Source organism: Cupressus sempervirens, chromosome 8 (assembly GCF_028749045.1).
Source record: "Cupressus sempervirens isolate cs-2001-9-10 chromosome 8, ASM2874904v1, whole genome shotgun sequence".
Classification (NCBI taxonomy): Eukaryota; Viridiplantae; Streptophyta; class Pinopsida; order Cupressales; family Cupressaceae; genus Cupressus; species Cupressus sempervirens.
In genome coordinates, this window is record NC_143125.1 from 836,713,392 (window position 1) to 836,731,597 (window position 18,206).

Genomic DNA, 18,206 nt, shown 5'->3' on the forward strand with positions numbered 1-18,206 from the left:
GTAAGAAGCGTTCTTATTTTAAGAATGTCAATATTATGATTGAATTTGTGAGGTTGTCGTTTATGTTTCTATTGCCATGTTACTGAGAATGATGAGCGTCTTGATGGCGATGTACTGTATCTTTATTAAGGCTGCAAATGTTCCTCTGAAATACTGCCTTCTCATATGACTTATCCATTGGCAGATCTTGTATTTTTCTTCTTAAGCCATAAGAATTATCTCGATTTTTATCACGTGTCTTGTAACATGAGAAATATGTGCCTAGTTTATTGATTGGATGATTTTGTATTCTCTGTGTCGCTCTTCAGTATGTTTGGCTCTTCTGGGTAGCTTTTTTCTTCTTGTTTGCTCCTGCTTACTTTTCACACCGCCCTTCCACTTTTCCTTAATGCTTATTGTCGAAGTGTTTTAGACTGCCGAGTTGTGAATTATAATAATAATAATAAGGGACACAAACAAAATATAGGAGAGATTCGCTTTCCTTTGTGATACTTTAAAATTTGAACCTTCTCTCATGCTGCGCCCCACATTTGGGAGCTTTGGTGGATTAAGACCATAGTCATATTAGCCCCATCATCTACCGATTTCCCTCGTTTCATATGTATGCATCTACTCAAGCAAAAAGGGGACATCTATGTTCAATTAGAATAAATTTTTTTCCCAAATGTTCTTTTTACACATTCAAATACCAAATACGATATGTCATTGTATGTCTTTCAAAAAATAAAAGAGTCACTTATCTTTTCTATATATAAGAGTAGCTCATATATGTATATATGTTTTAAGTAAACAAAATTTAAAATACTATTGTATAATTAATCTATTAAATAATCTTTATATAGCTCTGCTTCTAAGCTTCTTCATCATTTTCTATTTTTGATTTCTTTAGTAGTAGATTGATCTTTTTAATTCACTCTCTTTTCTTCTGAATCCGGATCCTTGGTAATTTTCTTTCGATTGTCTCTTTTTCACATTTGATGTGAAAAAAATGCAGGATCGTTGTATCAGAGCATTCCTACAAACGAGGAACATGTTTCCCTCAATGAAATAGTGTCCAGTTTCTTTGATTCGTAGAAATTAGACATGCAGCTGGTGGATATGACTATGAGCATTGTAGAGCTCATTCTCTGTGAACATTATTTGGCGTTTGATGGTGTTTTCAGCTAGTAGATTAGAGGTACCACCATGGGTAGTATCTTTTCTATTTTTTATCCCTGTTTGTTTCTTTTCCATCTCAAGAAACATCTACTTGCTCAAATTGATTATTCCTCTCTTACCATTTACAATAGTTTTATTGATGATGTTATGGGTGTTTGCATCAAGAATGAGGCTTCTTTGTTCAATTTGTTTGAGAAATATTATAATTTTTATCAAGAGATCAAAATCACTCCCACTATTTATTAACAGTTTGTTGATCTTCTCAATATCACTTTATTTAAAGGTGAACATTTTAGTGCTAGTGGTGTTCTTGACAGTAAGTATTTTTTGAAACCTCTCAATGTTTATCATTATATTCTAGACTTCTCTCGGAATCCTCCTCATCAGAAGAGATCTTTCATCATGATTGAAATGAAGAGGTATCTATTGAAAAACATGTGTCTCAACCTTGCAATCTTTTCTTGAAACATTCTAGAATTAGTTTGTGGGAGTTTTCCACTTGTTTATGCATTGGAAAGTGGTTAGTGAGTTGTTAAATGAGTCTTGTCCTTAGTAGAATATAGGTAGGTCATTTTTAGAGCCTTGATGACTCATTTTGTGACTTTTATGGGGGTCTAGACTAAGAGACAAAATTGTGGACGGGATTACTATTTTAATCTAGTTGTTTTTCCATATTGGAAATGTAAATGTCAAAAATGGGTAACATGCGGCATGGTAGTTTTGCCCATGGTTTTTTAAAACCATAAGTGGTTTCCAGGTTGTAAAATCACTATAAAAGGAGGGCTTGGGGAGGTGTTTGTGTAATTGGGTTTAGTTTGCAAGACTGGTGCTAGAAGGAGTCTCTCCAAGTTCGAAATGTGGTGATGCACTCCTGTAAGAACTTGCATTGCAACTGTATTGTAATCATCTTGGTTTGATAATACATTGTGTGAGTTTTGGAGGGTGGGGTTTTTCTCCTAGAAGAGTTTCCCCATGGTAATCATTGTGTTGTGTGTTCTTTGTTATTTTGATTATGTTATTATGCATTTCTTGAGATCTTTGCAATAGTTACTTTGATTTGCATAATCATCCTCTCAAAGATTAGCGTAGGAAGCGATTTCGTGCACCTTTGCTTCCTTACAACTGGTATCAGAGTCTGACCAATTTTGGTTCTATTTGTTGGGTACAGGGTTTTTTGAGCTAATCAAGGTTTTAGTGGGAGCTTGTGCAGAGCATTTCATTTCTATGTTGCAGGATTAAAAGATGGCAAGCATGTCAAGGAGAATTGATGTTGAAAAGTTTTTTGGCACAAATTTTGAGATGTGGAAGCTGAAGATGGAAGATCTATTGATTGATCAGGATCTATGGGATGCGATTGATGAGAACAAGTTGAGGCCCACAGATCCAACATTAGTCACACAATATGATGTGAATGATAGAAAAACTAAAGGTCTCAATAGATTGTTTCTTGCAGACTCGATTCTGATTAATGTCCATGAAGAACCTACCATGAAGAAGCTTTGGAAAAAGCTTAGGGAGATCTATCAAGCGAAATCACTTGTGAATAAGATTTTCTTGAGGAAGAAGTTGTATTCCTTGAGAATGGAAGAAGGTGGACAAATTTCTAAGCGTCTGGAAAGGTTTAATATGTTGGTGACTCAGTTGACCTCAGTAGGGGTGTCAATGGATGAAGAAGAAAGGTGTCAAATCTTGTTATGTTCGTTGCCAGACTGATGGGATAGTCTTGTGATGGCTATAGGGAGCACTTCAATTGTCTTGAAGATGAAGGACGTTGTTGGTTCTCTACTTTCTAAGGAGATGAGAACGAAGGTCTCTCTAAATGCCAAAGAGGCTTTGAGTGTTCGCAGAAGACCAAAAGAAAGAGGAAAGAACTAAAAGCAGCATGGCCATTCTAAGTCCAAAAATAAGAGGAGATCGAAATCCCCTAGTAAGTCCAAGGCAATTTGCTAGAATTGCAGCAAACCTGGACACTTCCGAAAGGACTGCAAAGAGGAGAAGAGAAAGAAGAAGAAGAAGAAGAAGCAAGCTTTTGATTCTAAGTCCAAGAAGGAAGATGGAGATGCTTTCATTGCAACCTTGGCTACTCATGCAGATGAAAATGCATGGTTAATAGATTCAGGTGCATCTTTCCACATGACTCCTAATAGGAACTAGTTTAGTAAGTATGAAAATTTTGATGGTGGTAAGGTGTAATTTGGTGATAATTTAGTACTTGATATTGTTGGTCATGGAAGTATTCATGTGAAATTTTTTGATGGTAGAATTAGAAGATTTGATGGTGTCTTTCATATCTCTGGACTAGCAAGGAATTTTTTATCTGCTAGTAAGCTAATAGATGCAGGTGTGCATATACAGTTTTCTGAAGCAGGTGTAAAAATGGTGAGAGGTGCTATGGTAATAGCAAGAGGAAGTAGATTGGGTACATTGTACCAACTTGATGCACGCAAAGTCGAGTACAATAGTAATTCTGATAAGATTGTGAAAAAGACTACTCAGTTGGAGAAGGGGAGAGTTTCTCTTTCAATAGATGGTCATGTTTTTTGGTTACCCAAGGGTGCTCTGTCTACTAAATCAAAGTTTCCTATAGAGAAGACTATGTTATGGAACCAGAGACTCGGCCACATAAGTGAGAAGGGTCTACGGACCTTGAAAAATAAGAACCTTGTTGATGGCTTGAATGACTGCAATCTTGAGTTTGATTTTTGTGAGCATTGTATCTATGGTAAAAAAAACCGCATTGAGTTTTACTCAAGTTCTCATAAGTCTTCATGTATTTTGGATCTAGTTCATTCAGATGTATTTGGTCTAGTTGATGTTCCTTCTATTGGTAGATCAGTTTATTATGTTTCTTTCATTGATGATTTTAGTAAAAGAACATGGGTTTATTTCCTTAGGAGTAAATCTAAAGTTTTCAGTCGTTTCAAAGAATTTAAAGCAATGGTTGAATTGCAAAATGGAAAGAAAATAAAATGCTTGAGAACAGATAATGGTGGTGAATTTTGCTCCAATATTTTTGACACATTTTGTAAAGATTGTGGTATTAAAAGAGAGAAGACAACTGCATATTCTCCACATCAGAATGGAGTTGCAAAAAGAATGAATAGGACCTTGATGGAGAAGGCTAGGAGTATGCTGAGTGGTGCTAGACTAGAAAAAAAGTTCTGGGCTGAAGCTATAGCCACTACCTTCTACCTGATAAACAGGTCTCCTACATCAGCTCTTGTTGATAAGAAACCAATGGAAGCGTGGTAGGGCCACAAGCCTTCACTTAGACATCTGAGAGTGTTTGGTTGTGAGGCATATGCTCATGTGCCAAAGGAGAAGCAAAAAAAATTGGACAACAAAGCTGTCAAATGTATCCTCACCAGATATAGTTATGGTGTGAAAGGATACAAGCTTTTGGATCCTGTTGTACAAAAGGTATTTTATTCCAGAAGTGTTATTTTTAAAGAATCTAAGCCTTCTTCTATTATAGTGCAGCTAGAAAAAATTAAGGAAAAGAAACATGTGATTCAACTTCCTGCTACACCTGAGAAAGTTGAACCAAGGCCCTTAGAAAGACAAGATGTTGAAGAGAGCTCTACGAGTTCTGAATCATCAAAGGAAGAGGGAGAACCTAATCACGAACCTGAACCTCATGAACTTGAACCAAATCTTGTTCGAAGATCTACTAGACAAAGGAAACCACCTAAAAGGTATGGGTATTCTACTGATGATTGGAGGTGCATATTTGCATTGAATGCTAACATTGATGAACCGAGATCTATAGAAGAGGTTCTTGGTATGAATGATTTAGTGTCCGAAAAATAGCCATGGATGAAGAAATGGCAGCTCTTAAGTGGAATCGAATGTGGGACCTTGTACCATTGCCTAAAGGAAAAAATCCTATTGGTTGTAAATGGGTGTTCAAAAAGAAGATGGGTTCAGATGGAAGCATTGAGAAGTATAAAGCACGTTTGGTTGCAAAAGGTTACTCTCAGGTTGAGGGAGTAGATTATGGTGAGATTTTTTCTCTAGTAGCCAAAATGACATCCATTAGATTTTTTCTTTCTATTGCAACAGCTTATGACCTAGAGATCGAGCAAATGGATGTGAAAAGTACTTTCCTTCATGGAGATTTGGAGGAAGAAATTTACATGTCACAGCCAGAGCGCTATGTGGTGAAAGGTAAAAGTCATTTGGTCTGTAAATTGAAGAAATCCTTGTATGGTTTAAAATAGAGTCCTAGGATGTGGTACTAGAAGTTTGATACATATGTGTTGAGTTTGGGATTTGTGCAATCTAAATCTAATCATTGTATATATTTCAAATCTGATGGTGATGGTTTTCTGGTTATTGCCTTGTATGTGGATGACATGTTGTTTATTGGAAAAGGAAAAGGTTTGATTGCAGATTTAAAATCTCAACTCTCAATAAAGCTTGAAATGAAAGATCTTGGTGCAGCTAGGCACATTCTGGGAGATTATAAGAGATAGATGAAATAGAAAGTTTTGGCTAGGCCAAAGTAAGTATGTTGGTACTATTTTTAAAAGATTCAATATGCAGGATGCAAGACCATTGAGTGTTCTTGTTACTATGGGAACAAAGCTTTCTAGCTCACAGTGTCCTACATCCCCATTGGAGATGGAAGAGATGAGTCGAGTACCATATCAAAGTGTTGTTGGAAGTTTGATGTATGCTATGGTTTGTACAAGACCGGACATTTCCCAAGCAGTGGGAGTACTTTCCCGTTATATTTCTAATCCAGGAAGAGCACATTGGGATGCAGTAAAAAGGATTTTCAGATACTTTTAGGGTACCTTAGAGTACTCAATATGTTTTCATGGAACAGGAAGTGAGCATTCCTTGGATATTCGAGGCTATGTGGATTCAGACTAGGCTGGTGATGTTGATAGAAGAAGATCAACCAGTGCATATGTGTTTACATTGTTTGGTGGTGCAATTAGTTGGATGAGTAAGCGATAGGCTGTGACCGCTTTCTCCACTACTGAGGTAGAATATATGGCAGCTACTCATGCCTGCAAAGAAGCCATCTGGCTAAAGAGATTGTGTTCAGATATAGAGTTCAAATAGGGTGTAGTGACAACCAAAGTGCAATTTTCCTAGTGAAGAAACCTGACTTCTCATGCGAGGACCAAGCACATTGATGTACAATATCATTTTGTGAGAGATATGGTCGAGGATGGCAAAGTGAAGCTGGAAAAGGTAGAGACTTTGGTGAATGTTGTTGATGCATTAACTAAGCCCATGAGCATAGAGAAATTCAGATGGTGTTCAGAGTCTATGGGCCTCTTAGTGCCTAGCAATTAAGTCCATGATATTTTGGATCCCCTGACTCTTGCAAGGTGTTTGACAAGTTGGAGAATGTTGAGAAACATGTGTCTCAACCTTGCAATCTTTTCTTGGAAAATTCCAGAATTAGTTTGTTGGAGTTTTCCACTTGTTTATGCATTGGAAAGTGGTTAGTGAGTTTTTAAATGAGTCTTTTCCTTAGTAGAATATAGGTAGGTCATTTTTAGAGCCTTGATGACTCATTTTGTCTTTTATGGGGGTCTAGACTAAGAGACAAAATTGTGGACGGGATTACTATTTTAACCTAGTTGTTTTTCCATATTGGAAATGTAAATGTCAAAAATGGGTAACATGTGGCATGGTAGTTCTGCCCATGGTTTTGTAAAACCATAAGTGGTTTCCAATTTGTAAAATCACTATAAAAGGAGGGCTTGGGGAGGTGTTTTTGTAATTGAGTTTAGTTTGCAAGACTGGTGCTAGAAGGAGTCTCTCCAAGTTCAAGTTGTGGTGATGCGCTCCTGTAAGAACTTGCATTGCAAGTGTATTATAATCATCTTGGTTTGATAATACATTGTGTGAGTTTTGGAGGGTGGGGATTTTCTTCCGGAAAGGTTTCCCCATTGTAATCATTGTGTTGTGTGTTCCTTGTTATTTTGATTATGTTATTATGCATTTCTTGAGATCTTTGCAATAGTTACTTTGATTTGCATAATCATCCTCTAGAAGATTAGCGTAGGAAACAATTCCGCGCACCTTTCCTTCCTTAGAGTATCTTATTTGAGAATATGATCCTTTTGGCTAAAGTCAATGTTGGAAGTGTTTTTATTATAGACTTTGTGCTCATCATTACCTAAGAAGCTCCTTCTTGCCTACTTTAGTAAAGTTTCTGTAATGGATAAGTACGTGCTTCTCTCTCAATGTTGTGATGGTCCTTCACAGAGAAAAGTCCCCATCCCTCCTATTATGATGCTCAACTATAGCTCATTAGTTAAAACATTGAACATGGGGGCTACCCTAAAACCTATAATTCATCATCTTTTCCAAGAACCCCTCTCTGCAACATTTCTAATAGTCTGTTTGCACAATTCAATAAAATTGGGTTCCTTCCTCCTTAAAAATATATTATAATCACAAAACCTTTCTCCTACTTAGAGTTTTCTTTTTGCTACCATTTTTATGTTAATTATTATTTAATATTTTAATTATATTGTTAAATTAAACTTTATTAATTTGAAAATAAATGTTGGTTTTGAGGTGAGGGTTGTTTTATTTAACAAGGGGAAGCCCTCTTATGTGGGTAGACCCATCAGGGAACACACCATAAGGTGAGAAATCTCCTTTGGAGTAAATTTCTACCTTAGTTAGGCACTCCCCTTTATCTATACATGTATTACTCTAAAGTTGTCCCACTCATTTTTGTTGTCGCTTGGAGTATACGACTTGTGATGTAACACTAGTATTTCCCCTAAGCCAACTTCTTCTAGGGTCTTCTTAGGCCTTTCTCTTGACTTAATAAGGTTTTTTATTTCTCTACTCTCCCTAGGACCCTATATATGATGTCCAAGTCCATCCAACTAGTGAACACCAATTAGGTATAACAACTCTTTCGATACTCCCTATGCTTGTATTAACCCTTGTTGTTTTCTTTTCACCAACTCCACAATTTGCCTCAACATCTTAACTATCACTTTGAATGAAGAAATGACCGTCTAGGAAGGCATTAGGATCCTCTCCAAGTCTTACAACCACAATTGGCATTGAAACCCTAATTGAGTTCCAAGAATCACACAAAAATGCTTCCAAATAGGGCTACAAGCAATTAGCCCTCCATGTGAATAAAATATTGAATAACTTGCAAAGTCCTTAACAAGGGGGTAAAATAATCCATTTTCTAGACACCCTTTTCAACAAACTAAAAGATTATAGTGTTCTTTGGCTCCCAACTACTTTGTACACTACAACCTATAATTATGCCTAAAAATTGGTGTTTATAAAGCATTAAAGCCTATTTGACAAGAAGGAAGTTTTCCCCATAATGGAACCTTCACCATTGCCTCCCACTACAATTGGGACTTCACCACTCATGCTTCTATCTAACTCCAATCTTTTATTGAAGCTATCAATGCTTTTAATCCCTCCTAACACCTCTACAACATATTGTGATCCTTAGCCATGCATCTCTGGCTCATCTAGGGAATCACCATAAAAATACCATCATTTCTTTCTAGGGCCCCACCTTCATTGTAAAATATAGATATGGATTTATCATCCTAATACAAAAATATCAAACAAATAATATAGTGGAAAGAGGCTTTATGATCCAATTTTGGCGAACTACCAGGTTCAAAACAACAGACTAGTAGGAAACAAATATATTAACCAAGTAATTGGAAATCCACAAAATTGCAATCTAACACTATACCAAATCTAGAAAGGAATTATAGTAAAATTTCTACTATTTATCACATGCCATTCAATCCAATAAAAAAATCAAATCTCAGAAAACCAAGAACTGTAATTGTTCTTGTTGTTGTACAGTCTATATACACAAAACCAAAACTTCTTACAACCCCTTGATCAGGTCAAGTATGGCCTTAAATACTTGACCAAAATCCAATGCTAAATATTTCAGATAGTTATCAAGCCTCATCCATGAAATTCCTCTAATGCAACAAAAAGTTGTCCAGAAGTTGTCAATGTTGTCAATGACAACATTGACAACTTTTGAGCAAATTTTACATCTTTGTGAATGTTGCACTCAAACTTGTCCTAAAGGCTACCAAACTTCACCAAAATCCTAAAAATGACTTAAAACATTTAAAAATCAGCTAAATCCTCTTATTTGGCTATTCTACCCTCAAAATCACACAATTATCTTATTTGACCTAAAATGGACAATTCTTGCAACTAAGAGCAACTAAGGCCTAATATTCCTTCCTATTCTATCACACCACACCTTAAGACCAAGATAGTCCATTTATTACACTACTGATGTGGCTAGCACCACTACAAGGAAAAACAACATAAGAACCCTAGGTCTTCTATAAGCCTTACCTAGGTGCCCTTGCACCATACTCCCTCACAAAGAAAAACTATGTCACTCTTGTGGAAAGTAGATCTTGGGAGATGCTCACTTTATTAAAGTCTTCCTCATAAACCCAATTTTCCTCTAAATCTGGCCTTTTTCTCCACTTGATGAGGTGTTCCATGTATGTACCTTATGTCTAGTGGCTTTCTTGACTTTTGTGTCTAACATGTGTTCAGCTTCTAGCTTGATTGGTGAAGGCATCACTATAGGTTCAAGATCTGCACCGATTACTTGACTATTGTGAGCAATCTCAAGCAATGGACCTTTGAATTGAACTAATTATTGCACATTAAAAACATGATAAATGCCCAAATCTGATTGAAAATCCACCTTATATGAATTGGCTCCATAATTTTCTATAATTTTACATCCCACTCATTTTATCTATAGTTTAGGGCACACCTTTCTATAATCTTGATTTGTTCAAGTGCACCATGACATAATCCCCAATTGAGAACTAAATGTCTCTTCTCTTATCATCTACTTTTGATTTCAACTTTTGTGTGCTATCTTGGATAGTCTTCTTCACTTGCTCTTGGATTTCTTTCATATTTGAGATAAATCCTCAGCATGTCCACTCCTATATTGCATGCCTCCAAGATCTATTAACTCAAATACACCCCTTGGATGCATCACATACATAATCTCAAATCAGCTTCTTCCTATGGTTATATTCTTACTATCATTGTAAGAATATTTTTCTTGAGGAATGATAACATCCCATGTTTTACCATATTCCTTGGTTAGGCACCTCAAAAGATTACCCAAGACCTTGTTAACCACCTCAGTCTAGCCATCTATTTGAGGATGGTAGGCTAATTCAAATGAAAGGTTTGTACCAAGTCTGCTCCATAAGGTGTTCCAAAAATGGCTCATGAACTTCATATCTCTACCTAAAACAATGCTCACTAATAGTCCATGAATCCTCACAAACTCTTTGAAGAATTGGAAGGCAATATTGATAGCATCATTGGTAATATTGCATGGTATGATATGTCACATTTTGTTGAATCTGTCAACCATTACAGAAATATTGTCATATCCCTATTTTGTCTTGGGTAGACCTACTATGAAGTCCATGCTTACACACTCCTATGGCCTATTTGGGACTGGTAATGGTCGATATAAAATGACATTACTCATTTCACCCTTTTCATTCATACATACCATGCATTGTTCAACATACTTAGTCACATCCTTGACTAGTTTTGGCCAATAGTAAAAAATTTGGACTAACTCTAGAGTTTTCTTCACACCAAAGTGACCGCTTAGGCATCCATTATGATTTTCCTACATTAGGTTTTCGCTTATTGATCCTCTTGTGACACATAACTAATTTTTCTTAAATAACAATCCATTCTGAAAAGTAAATTCAGAGAACTTGATATGGAAATGGTTCTCAAAATCAAGACATACCTTATGTGCCTTTGCAAAATCTTCATCCTCCTTATAGAGATTCTTGAAACTCTCTATCCCAATGCTATGCAATTGAACTTATTGGATAGTTAGTAATCTCCTTCTCAATGAATCTACTACCTAGTTCATCTGTCCTATCTTATACTTGATTGTGAAAGTGAGGGCTTGTAAGTGTTCTATCAATTTCTATTGCCTATTACTCAACTTCTATTGAGTTTTGATATAGCTTAGGGCTTGATTATTAATAAATAAAATAAATTCTCTAGGCAACAAATAATGTCTCCAATTCCTAAGGGACTGAACTAAGCATATAGTTCTTAGCTTTATTAAAATTTTCACTTCAGAAAGCTACTTGCCTAACTTCTTGACTCAAGACACCACCTACTACTGAGCCACTTGCATCACATTCTATGGTGAAGAGCTTCTCAAAACTAGGAAGTTGGAAGATAGGTTGGGTAGCTACTTACTTCTTTAGCAACTTAAAGGATTTCTCTTGTTCTAAAGTCCATTTGAACTTAGACTTGACCCTACCCTTAATGGTATCTAATGATGGTACACATATTCCACTAAAAATTCCTAATGAATTTCCTATTAAACTGGGCTAAACCATGAAAAAATCTTACCTCAGTAGATGTGGTATGTGGTGGCCAGTTGAGAATAGTTGCAACCTTCTCTTGATCCATGGTCAAGGACCCCTTTGAAACTACAAAGCCCAAATATAGAAGCTCTATTTTGAAAAGTCACAATTCTCAAGGTTAATGGCAAGCTTCTCTTCATGCAACCTCTACAATACAACCTCAACACGTTTAATACATTCCTCTTTGGTCTTTTTGAATATTATTATATCATCTAGATATACAACCACAAATTATCTAGTGAATACCTTAGGCACTTCATTCATGAGCCTCATGAATGTGGTAGGAGAGTTTGGGAGGCCAAATGGCATCACAAGCCACTCATAGAACCCATCTATTATCTTGAGTGTTGTTTTCCATTAATCTCCCTCCTTAATTCTGATTTGGTGATATCAACTTTTCAAATACAACTTTGTAACATAAATTTCCCCTCAAAGATAATCCATGAGATCCTCAATCTTAAGTATGGGAAATCTATACCTGGTTGTGATCCTATTTATAGCCCTTGATTCTGTGCATAGTCTACACTTTATGTTGTGATGTGGAGCCTAATAAAACTTGGAGGTTTGTTTGGCACAATTTTCTCCCCATATTATTTCTACAAGGGTTTGGGTGTAGTATCCCCAAGATGAGGTCCTTCCTTAGGTGTGCTCCCTATCATAGTATAGGGTGGGGTCAAGGAACAACACCCCCACATGGGTTTTCAAGGGTAGCGCCCCTAAAGCCAGAAATAACCTTATATTGTAAAAGGCTTTGGCTACTATTTTTGCTATTATTCTAGCCCTAATTTTGTAAACAACAAAAATCTTGTATAAAAAGGCTTAGGGTTAGGGATTTTCATAATGTGTTATGCATAAATTGTGTCTTGCGATGTTATTGAGCTGTAAGGGATTACAAATTGTAATCAAGTTGGAATCACTAGATAATAATAATATTGGATATGTTGTTGGTGGATGTAGCCTAGGGATTGGGTGAACCATGTAACATCTTAGTTTCTTGTGTTCTCTTATGTGTGATCTATTATTTTCTGATATTGGTTATATTTGCATGTAACTATTATTTATGTCTGAGGTTAATCCTAAATTTTTCCTGCCTAAGATGCTAGTATAATAGGGACTACACATGGACTTATACTTTTCTTAATCAAACATTGACCCAAGAGTTCTTGGACTTGTCTTGCTACTTCCAAGTTTTGGTTAGGAGTGAGCTTATATTCTACCTTGTTTGGTAAAGATGCACCAAGAACAAAATCAATTTGGTGGCTTATCACCCTTCTAAGAGGTAAGGTGACAAGAGTTCCATCACTTACAATCACTTTATACCTTTCAAGAAACACTTGTGTCTCTGCTCGAAGCACCTTTTTGACTGTGTTTTCCTCTATTTTGGACTTCAACACAAGTGCATAGCTTTAGCTCTAATAATCCTTGAGATCCTCCACAAACTCCTTTTCAATACAGAACAACACACTAGGATTCTTGGACTCTCGTTCATCTCTTTGCAATAGAGATTGGATTTTAGAAGTTTCACCTCCCTTCTTAAATAATATGGAATTTTCCTTTCCATCATACATTTCCCCTCTATCAAATTGCTAGGGCCTACCTAATAGTAGATGGGAAGCATCCATGGGAAAGATGTCACACAACAACCTATCTTTGTAACCTACTACAGAGAACTCAACCCAAATTTTCTCATTCACTAAGATTCTTTGACCCTTGTTGAGCCAAGTTACCTTATAGGGATTCACATGGGGTATCTTGGTTAGTTTGGTCTTTTTGAATACCTTCTCTAATATTATGTTGTTAGTAGAACTAGAGTCCACCACTACCATGCAAACCTTTCTAAGAATCTTGCATCTTATCCTAAACACAACTCTCATATTCTTAGGTTCATCTTTTTCTTGTTGCTTAATCAATACCCTTCCAAACATGAGGTTCTCACATTTCTCTAATTCTATAAGATCCACTTTAGGTTCCTCTGCACTAGAGTTATTCTCTTGAACATATGCCACTCTCTTATCATGGTTTGAAGAAAAAGACTTATTAAGACACCTATATGATGGATGGCCTAGTTGACCATAGTTATAGCACTTCATGCTAGACAAATAGGAATTACTTCTTCCTGATCCTCTGCCTCTATTAGAGCCTCCTTGGTTACCCCTTCCTCTATTATAACCTCTTCTATGAGTTCTTTTAGTTATTTTCTTAGTGAGTTTGGTCTCATCTTGGTTCCTTTACTCATTACCTCTTCCTTGATATCCCCCTCTTTGTCCCCTCCAATTTCTTACCTTGTCTCTGTCTTTGAAGTTAGAATCCCTTTTCTTTCTATTATTTTCTTCCACCTTTAAGGCTAGTTGATGGCACCTCTAAACCATAGTAGGTGTCCGCAAACTTAGCTCTTCTTGGATATTCCACTTGTGACCACCCAAGTATCAAGCCACTTTTATTGGCTCCTCTTCTTGCTTCTTGGTCCTAAGATATAACCTCTAAAATTCCTCTATATAAGAGCCCACATCCATGTCTTTCTACTTTAGTCCTTGTCTCCTCTTGTGAAGTTCAATCTCATAGTCCTTTGCTAGGAACTTCTCCTTTAATTTAGTTATGATTTCATTCCAATTGGGTATTGGCTTCTTAACCATCCTAATCCTCTCATCTTGAACATATTTCCACCATGTTAATTCTAACCCTCTAAGTCTTGACTTAGCCACCTTAAGATTTTGTGCTTCTGTCACTCCTTTTCATTCAAAGTGATTCTCCATTCCATCTATCCAATCCATTACTACATCAATGTCCATCTTCCCACTAAATAGTTGTACACCTTCTAAGGCCTTCCCTCCTAGGGATTTTTATATATTTCAAGAAAGGATCTTCATTCAAGACATCGTCTACTTTAGGGACACCATCTTCCTCTTCTATTACCTTACCCCTATCATTTCTCTCTTCTTCATTTTTCTTAGCTACATCAGCAACTACATCCAACTTTATCTTCACCTCTTCTAAGGCTTCTTCAAGGATTTTATTCTTCTACTTTTTCTCATTAACCTCTTTGGCTAGTTTTCCATTTTTCACCATGCTTGACTCACCTACTAATTTGGTAGTAGTTGTAGACATATACTAGGTTCCCAAATCTTGAGCATGCTTTGATACCACTTTGATGTAACACTAGTCTTTCTCCTAGCCCAACTTCTTCTAGAGTATCCCTAGGTATTTCTCTTGACCTAATATGTTTTCTTATTTCCCTACTCTCCTTAGGATCCTATGTATGAGGTCCTTATCTATTCAACTAGTGAACACCAATTAGATAGAACAACAACTATTTTGGTACTTCCTAGGCTTGTATTAACCCTTATTGCTTTCTTTTCGACAAATCCACAATCTGCCTCAACATCTTAACTATCACTCCAAATAAAGGAATGACCATCTAGGAAGACATTATTACCCTCTCCAAGTCTTAAAACCACACTTGGCATTAAAAGACTAAACGAGTTCCAAGAATCACACAAAAATTCTTGTAAATAGGATAACAAGCAATTAGCCGTACATCTGACAAAACTATTGAATAACTTGAAAAACTCCTTAAAAAGGGGGTAAACTAATCCTTTTTCTAGACACCCTTTTGATAGAACTAAAATATTTTAGTGGTCTTGGGCTCCCAATAAATTCTTATTACAACCTATAATTATGCCTAAAAATTAGGATGTACAAGTCATTAATGCATAGCTGACAAGAAGGAAGGTTTCCCCATGATGGAACCTTCACCATTTCCTATCATTATGGTTGAGACTTCACCACTCATGCATCTATCCCACTCCATTCTTTGATTGAAGCTATCAATGTTTTCAATCCATCCTAACATCTCTGCAACATACTATGATCCATAGGCATGCATCTCTAGCTTGCATAGGGCATCACAATAGTAGCCTTTCTTTTTAGAGCCCCTCCTTCACTGTATAATATCTATATTGATTCATTTTTCTAATCCCATAATCCTGACATATCCTATGGTGGAAAGAGGCTCTATGACCCCATTTTGGTTAACTGCTTGGTTCAGAACAACAGACTAGCAGGAAACAAATAATTTAACCAATTAAATGGAAGTCCACAAAATTGAAATATAACACTACACATAATCTAGATAGAAATTACAATAAAATTTCTACTGTTTATCGCACTTCATTCAATCCAATAAAACATTCAAAACTCAAAAAACCAAGAACCATAACTGTTATTGCTACTATTCAATCTATACACGCAAAACCAAAACCTTTTCCAACCCCTTTAGAAGATCAAGTATGGCTTAAATACTTGAAAATAAGCCCACACTAACTATTTTAAATAGTTACCAAGCCTCATCCATAATGTTGTTCAAATGCAACAAAAAGTCGTCAATGTTGTTAATGACAACATTGACAACTTTTGAGCAACTTTTACATCTTTTTAAATATTGCATTCAAACTTGTTCCAAAGGCTAAAAAACTTCATCAAAAGCCTAAAAAAGACTTAAAACATATAAAATTTACCTAGATCCTTTGATTTGGACATTCTACCCTCAAAATCACATAATTAGCCTATTTGACCTAAAATGGACAATTCTTGCAACTAAGAGCAACTAAGGCCTAATATGCCTTCCTATTCTATCACACAACACCTTAGGACCAATCTAGTCCCTTTATTACCCTAGTGATGTGGCTAGAACCACTACAAGCCAAAACAACATAGGAACTCTAGGTCTTCTATGAGCCTTACCTATGTGCCCCTGGACCAACTGGGCGAGACTGTATAAATACATACCCACTTCTCTTATTTTTGAGATTCATTCTTTATTTCCTCCTTGAAGGAATATTCATCTATAGAGAGTTTCTATGTATATTTTAGATATTCAGTAGTATTTCCTACGGATGAGGTTAATTAGCCCAAAATTAGTTTCTGAATTTTGTTTTCAAGTTATGTAAGAAATATCATTACTTTCTAGAATTTATGAGAATTTCTATTGTCTTTATGTCTTACTACTTCATCTCCTTGAGCTACAAGTGATACTCTAAACCCATTCAGAACATAACTCTCAGTTTTCCTATTCTATCATGACCTAGTATATAAAAAAATATAGTCAATTAAGAAAACATAAGTTGACATCAATCACAACAACATAAATGATATAATACACAATCAAACTAGAGATGCACTTCCTTGTCTCCTTTTGGAACTGATGATAACACTCCAAGAAATACCTAAACATACTCTTAAAACACCAATAGATAGAAACAATAAAACTCAAGTTCCTTTTTAGTGTCTCATATAACACTCCAACACCTCCCCCCCACCGCCCCCACCTCTTGATAGTTTATATTTTATCTTCCTTTTTCTATTATTTTCTTCTCCCCCTTCAAAAATAATATTGAAGGTTCCATAGAAATTAAAACTTTTAATTTTCTAACTAGTCCGCTTAAGGAGTATTCCCCTTCACATCAATAAACTAAAAGATGTGATATTAAGACTCGATGGATTGATGCAATACACACATATTAAATTTTATTAATTAGGGGCATGACCCCCAACTAAATTTGAATGTGTGCAAAACTATCCATAGGAAGTAGTTTGGTTAAGAAATTTGAAAATTTGTCTTTAATTGGGATGTATGCCCACTTTACCAATTCCTCCTACACCTGTTCTCTCAAGAAATGTTACTTAATGGAAATGTAGTTTTTCCTTTATCACATTAATGGGTTATATTATATCATAATTATTAACAAAATAAATTATCATTTTTTTAGTTATCTCTCTTTAATCCCTATAATTTTTTTCTTCATCAAAGATGATCACATTTGATTGATAGCTAGATCCACATATTCTACTTTAGTCATTGATTGAGATTTGTATTTTTTTTTTTTTTTTGCTTATTGACAATAAAAGCTTCCCATCTAGAAATAACTCACCATAATTTTTGTTCTTTTGATCAACCATTATTCTTTCCTACTAAACATCGATAAAGACACTTAGAAAAAAATTGCTTCCATAAGCACACCATAGCCCATAATCTACAATGCCTTTTAGGTATCTAAAGATTCTCTTTGTTGTAACCATGCTTAAGTCCTTTGTATTAGTCTAAATCCTTGCAACTATGTTAATTGGTTGTGCAATAGTTGTTGTACTACATACAACATAGTGTAGTTGACCAATAATGGATCTCTATAGAGTAGCATTAGTAGACTTTGATTCATCACCCTTTGATAATTTAGAGCCTATAACCATTGGGGTACCAACCAATTTAGCATATTCTATGTTAAATTTCTTATATACCTTCTTCACTTTATTAAACTGACTAATGTATATTCCTCTATCTAACTAAGATATCTACAAACCTATGAAGACTTTAATTTACCCTATCATTTATATTTCAAATTCTTTATTCATCTCATTAACAAAATTATGTACTCATCTCATCATATGCAACAAAGATTATGTCATCCACAACTTAGACTTCAAAAATTAATTCATTTTGACCTTCAACACTTAAATGAACACTACTGTCATCTTAAGTCCTATTGAAACCAATCTTAACAAGATAAGATTATAATCATTCATACCATGCTCTAGGGGCTTGTTATAGATCATTTAGTGCTT